Genomic DNA, 6,511 nt, shown 5'->3' with positions numbered 1-6,511 from the left:
CAAGCAATAGGCATTCCTGGGTTGTCAAGAGCTTCTGTTTTCCCCTCCCCTTTAGTGCACTTTTCCTGCTTCGCTCTTATTTTCTAATAGTTCTTGGAATCTCTGTAGTTTGCCCTTCCTTTCCCCCTAGCAACCAGGATGCATCTTTCCTGTAGTGAGTTTGTCTTAGATCAGGTACTCCCTAGAAGTTATTTTCTGCAAATAAAGAATCCCACTCCAAATGGCAAATGCAAAATGTAAAAATGCAGAAAGAGGCTTAGGCATGTCTCCCACTGTGCACTCATCAAGAATTCACTGTATAGTTAGTTTACAGTACAATGACATACATGTTGACTTCTGAAGTAAGTCTCTTTGTATTTAATGAGCCTTATTTGCAGATAAATTGGTGCAGAATAGCAACCTAGGCTTTGGTTTAGGATTAGCATTTGGGAAATTTAATGCTGTATCTTCACAATCAGCACCAGCAGGACATAGCTGACTTTCCATAGTAAACATGAAGTTGTCGGGGGTAGAGGAAGAAGTACCAATGACTATGTTCTCTCTAATTTTGTGTTATGCCATGCCTCCTTGGCAGCCATTTTGAGACTGGCACCCTCAGAACTCTCAAAACTTGAAATGTGCCCCCTGGTCCAAAAAAGGCTGGCAACCCCTGGTCTAGAGGTCATGGCAGACTGAATCACTAACCATTCTTCCCTAATCTGATAGGACTGGTAAGGGGGACTGAATCAGGCATATGCTCAGGGATGTTTCTTTTTTGCTAGCTTCTGGTGAGTAGTTCTCAAGCAGGCCATTGTGCCTGTAGGAGGAAGAAGGGCCAGAGCTGTTCAAGCGGCCTTGTATTTTGTCTCTTTTGTGACCCTCAGCTCTGAGGGGAAGGACTTTCTCTTTCTCTTGTTCTCTCTCTTTATACTTGTGGAGGCACTAGGAAGCTACACTGAGAGGAAAAAATGGGGGGGAGGGTCTTATTTTCCCACCCTCGCTTGCAAGAGGTTGAGGATGGTGGGGGGGGTACTGGGAGAGACAACGAAATAAAACAGGGAAGGGAGGTGACAAACCAGAAGTGGAAAAATGGGGAACACTGTGTGTCAGCCCCTGAAATCCCTTATAACAGGACAGGGGCTACTTGGTGAAAAGCTTGGCGGGCTCACACTGTAGAAGGATGGCTCTTTTTACATTTCAGAGATGGCTGACCATAAAGAATCTAAAGCAGGAATGGGCAGAAGGTTGGCTGGGATCTGCTGGTAGATGTTGGGTGTTTTGCAGCAGATCAGCAAAGGGTTTCTGACTCTCAGCTGTTTAACAATGGCAACAACAAAGCAACTTATTCTACCTAAATTAGGCTGCTGTAATGAAGACAGCTAACAACTATCTTTACCTGAGACACTTCTCCAGATCCCTCCTTTGAGGGAGCCTTGGAGGATGATGAATACTCTACCCAATGAGGTCTGCCGGTGCCTTAGCTGACATCCTTTTGGTGCCAGGTAAAAACTTATCTCTCATCACCACGATCACAGCAGGCTTTTGATGAACCACATGCTGCTGGGTACTGTTAGTTGTGCTGCTTAAACTTTCTGTTGCTGTTATTGGGCCACTAAAAACAAATCTTTAAGCTCAGAATGTGCTCAGATGCAGCTAGTTCCGGTTGGGAGATCTTGGGGTTCAAGTAAAAGACAAAAAGAGACCCAATAAGTCTGAAGCCCACCTGCCCACCCCTGATTCAAAGGAAGTAACATGGCAATGTGCCAAGCGTGGCAGGAGCCTAACTATTACCTGGTGTGAGGAGCTCCCAGTAATACTCCTACCCCAGAATGTGTCCCCTCCTGTCTCTACCCCAGCAGAATCCTCTTCTCAAGGCCAGACTCACAAACCAGAGTTCCCCCTTCTGAGCAGCTTGCCTTTTTGTTCACTCTTCTTGGGCCAAATATGTTCCAGTTCCACCATGTTCTGTCATACCCCATTCTCCAGGAATTGCCCTCATCTAGCAAATGTAGGTCACATTTGGAGGACCAGCATACCTTGAGGTCATTCCCACTATACTATTCTTCTTCTCTTTCATTTTCTCCTCTCTCTCTCTTACACACAGATTGTTTCATCATTCATTTTCCCTGCCAGACAAATGGCAGGACGTGGAAAGCGACAGTGTTATGAAATCTGTCAGGCTCACCCTCCACCCCACTACAGTCCACTGTAACCCACATGGTGTTTTATGCCCAGGCTACACACACACACACACACACACACACACATATATGGGCTCTCATATATATATGAGAGCAAGATCCCATCCCGAGCATGACCATGAGAACTCTGCTCGCAGCTTGGCTTCCCTCTCTGCCAAGAGATGGTGGTAGCAGCTCCCTTCATGGGAGAAGCGGCCCGTGCAGCCGCCTCTGTGCGCTCTGATGAGTTAATAGACTCTAATTAATACAGATTGGGGAGATCACTTTCAATTTCCCCAGCTCTCCCTCTTACTGAAAAGCCACAGAGGACGCTGGCTGTAGTGTCTACAGAGGCTTCAATGCATAACTGAGCTGCCCCCTTTCCCTCAGGCTAGTCTTGCGCTCCTGGCTTTCACAAGGGTCATAAGAGAGATGTTTCTCCAAGGTTGTGTGAGAAGGTCTGATTTATTGCTTGTTGCTTGTGCCCAAACTAGACAATGTCACTTGCCCTTGCCAAGAGATTGGACACAAGGCTCATGGTGGTCTGGCTTACAAACTGTTAGTTCAAGTGCCAGACTGTGGGGCAAGGGCTGTATGGAGTCTCTTCTGCGTCCAAGAGAGGTAGGGAAAGCTTCCCTCTAGAGAACCAGGCTGGGGAACTTGTGGCCTTCCAAATGTTGCTGGACTTCAACTCCCATCAGCCTTAGCCAGTATGGCCAATAGTCAGGGATGATGGGAATTGTAGTTCAAGAACATCAGGAGGGTCACAGGTTCTCTAGCCTTATTCTAGAATGAGGGCCTTGGATGTTGCACATCTCTTATTTCTGTCCTTGCAAAGTTGGGGCTTCTGTCCTCTTTTGGTGCAGTCACCCAGAAATTGGATGTGAACAGAAATTAAGCATATATTGGAAATGTAGTTCTCATTGATCCAGCACCTGATCCAGCTCAAGAGTGATTTTTAAAACAACAGGAGTAGGGAGTTTTTACACTGGCACCTCATTCAGTGAAGCTAGATGAACTTTAGCACATACTTATTTCCAGGACAGGTACACAGATATGAACTAAACTGTAAGCTGGTTTGAGCAGCTTTCATCTGGGAAGAAAGAATAAGAACACCTAAACACAGTATGGGGAACCTGCAACCCTCCAGACATTGTTTAACTCCATCAGCCCCAGTCAGCATGGCCAATCATCAGGGAGGATGGGAACTGAAGTCCAACAACATCTGGAGGGTCATAGGTTCCCCATCTCTGGTTTAAATAAATAGGAAACCCTTATATCAAGCCAGGCCATTGGTCCCTATAGCTCAGTATTGCCTACATTGACCAAAGTGGCTCTCCAGGATTTCAGAGTCTTTCCTAGCCCTATCTGGAGCTGCCAAAGATTGGACCTGGGACTTTCTGCATGCAAAGCATGCAGTCTATCACTGAACTACAGCCCTTTCCTGTAAAAACAGAAGCTGAATTGATTTGATGTCTAGGTATTTCATTTAACATAGAGGGATCTCTGTGGCATGACCCACCCATTCAAACTCTGTTACTGAAGTACAGAAAACCAAAGAGTGTACAGCTTATGTGGATTTAGGACAGAGTTTGTGGCTCTCCCGGGGCAAAGTGGATAATCTTGCAAGACAAAAGAGGTTTATTTAGTGAAAACATGGCACAAAGTCAGGAGTGAAAGGAAACATAAAAATGCATTCTTACTAATAGAATGTCATAGTTTAGATGCTGAAGGCTAAACAATAGGGCACTCATACACAAGGCTATGAAGATTAGAATATTACCTTTCATCAGCTTCGGATGGTAAGCCAGCTGCGGCCATTTCTGGACAAGGATAACATGAGCACTGTTGTCCATGCACTGGTAACCTCCAGATTGGATTACTGTAATGTGCTCTATGTGGGGCTACCCTTGAGGTTGGTCCGGAAGCTGCAGCTGGTAAAAATGCGGCAGCAAGACTGCTCACTGGAGCAGGTTATCACCAGCATGTCACTCTGTTACTGAAAGAATTGCACTTTCTTAGCTACAGGGTTAAGTTCAAGGTTCTAGTTTTGGTGTACAAAGCCCTATACAGCTTGGGACCAGGATACCTTAAAGACCGTCTTATCCCTTATATACCCAGTCGATCACTGCCCTCTGCAGGTGAGGGCATCCTGTAGATACCATCTTATCAGGAGGCCTGTTCCACACAACATAGGAAACGGACCTTTAGTGTAGTGGCACCTACCCTTTGGAATTCCCTCCCCTTAAATATTAGACAGGCACCATCTCTGTTATCTTTTTGGCGCCTATTGAAGACCTTCCTCTTTCAACAAGCCTTTTAAGTAGGGACCTTATTCCAGTCTGCGTCTGTGTTGGAATTGTTTTTTAATATGTTTTTAAACCTTTTAAAAATGTTTTTAAAGCTTGTCATGTCCCCCTCAGAGGACTCATCTGAGGAGGAAGAGGAATGGGAGACCACAGACCCAGGAGAGGGGATAAGCAGGGAGACAGCCCAGGACCCTTCACCAGACTAGAGACAAGCCCCTGAGGGAGCCTGCCTGTCAGAGTCAGGAAGTGACCAGGAGTCTGCCCCTTCCCCAGCAGAGAGAAGACACCAACAGGTATTGCAGCAACAAAGGCAATCAGCACGATTAAGGAGCAGGAGAGCTCGCAAGAACACAGGCTGAGTGGAAGCACCTGGGCCAGCATGCAGAGTACAAAAGGCTGGAAGGAAAATGAGACTCCTTGCTAGAGTCACCGTCAAGCCTTGTGGCAGACATTACGCCAGCTCTCCTGTTAAATCCGTGCTTTGAACCCTGCCCTGCCTGATTAGATCTCTTGGTTTCTGGACATTTGGACTCCCTTAAGGACTTCTCTGCCTCCTCCTTTGGCACTTCCCAAACGGTAAACACACTGGCTGGCCCCCTGGTTCCTCCTGCCTGGCAGATTTATGGTCTGGTCTTATCTGTTAATTAGCTGCACACCTCTGTGAACCCCCGCATTTGACAAAGCTTTTAAAAAAATGTTTTTAAAGATGTTTGGTTTTAATATGTTTTTAATGGTTGTTGTGTTTTAATATATTTTGAAGTCTGTTTTTATGACATTTTAAAGTGTTTTTTAGTGCATTTGTTTGCTGCTCTGGGCTTCTACTGGGAGGAAGGGTGGGATATAAATCAAATAATAAATAAATAAATAAATTCCCAGGGTGCTGACTCCTACAGAACAAAGATTTTCTGTCTTCTCCAAAACTCTCCCTTTCAGAGTTTTTCCAGCTCAGTGACAGATCACCTGCTTTGTATGCAGAAGGCCCCAGGTGCAAAACTCCTGCCTGAAACCTTGCCTAGCTAAGTCAGGGTAGACAATACTGAGCTAGAAGGACCAATTCAGCACTGGTTAGGCCTCATCTTGAATACTGCATCCAGTTCTGGTCTCTGTACTTCAAGAAGGATGCAGACAAACTGGAACAGGTTCAGAGAAGGGCAACAAGGATGATCAAGGGACTGGAAACAAAGCCCTATGAGGAGAGACTGAAAGAACTGGGCATGTTTAGCCTGGAGAAGAGAAGGCTGAGGGGAGATATGATAGCACTGTTCAAGTACATGAAAGGTTGTCACACAGAGGAGGGCCGGGATCTCTTCTCAGTTGTCCCAGAGTACAGGACACGGAATAATGGGCTCAAGTTGCAGGAAGCCAGATTTCAACTGGACATCAGGAAAAACTTCCTAACTGTTAGAGCCATACAACAATGGAACCAATAGAGAGGTAGTGGGCTCTCCAACACTGGAGGCATTCAAGAGGCAGCTGGACAGCCATCTGTCGGGAATGCTTTGATTTGGATTCCTGCATTGAACAGGGGGTTGGACTTGATGGCCTTATAGGCCAGCCTGGTGTTGCTGTGTGTGTTTGTGTTGCTAAATTTGTTTAAAGCAGCACAACAGCAGCAGAAAGTAACAGTGGATGTTGAAATGTGAGTGTGCCAGCATGTGCATGCATTTACCTGAGAAAGCAGCCTTTTACCCTGCATCAGGATCACTCTTGACTAACTAAGTTGGAGGCATAACGCCCAGGTGCGGGAGTCAGCCCCATGCTAGGAGAGGGAGCAGAGAAAAAGGATGTCTCCTCTCTCCCGGACAGTCGGAGAAGGAAGGAGTGGAAAGGGCAGAAGGAGGAGGGGCAGGTAAGCTTCCCTAAAGACGTAACAGTCTAGCGACAGAAGGAAGTCAGTCAGAGCATCACAGGTAAAGGTAAACAAGCCTATCCATCTAGAGGACCCTAGCTCTATCTCCCTTCTGGAACATAAACCAAAGAACAAAACAGGAGTTGCTCTTGCCCCACTTCCAACACCCCTTCTCAACGAGTTTTTGGTTCAGT

Source organism: Rhineura floridana, chromosome 3 (genome assembly GCF_030035675.1).
Source record: "Rhineura floridana isolate rRhiFlo1 chromosome 3, rRhiFlo1.hap2, whole genome shotgun sequence".
NCBI lineage: Eukaryota > Metazoa > Chordata > Lepidosauria > Squamata > Rhineuridae > Rhineura > Rhineura floridana.
Note: the sequence above shows the minus strand (reverse complement) of the source record.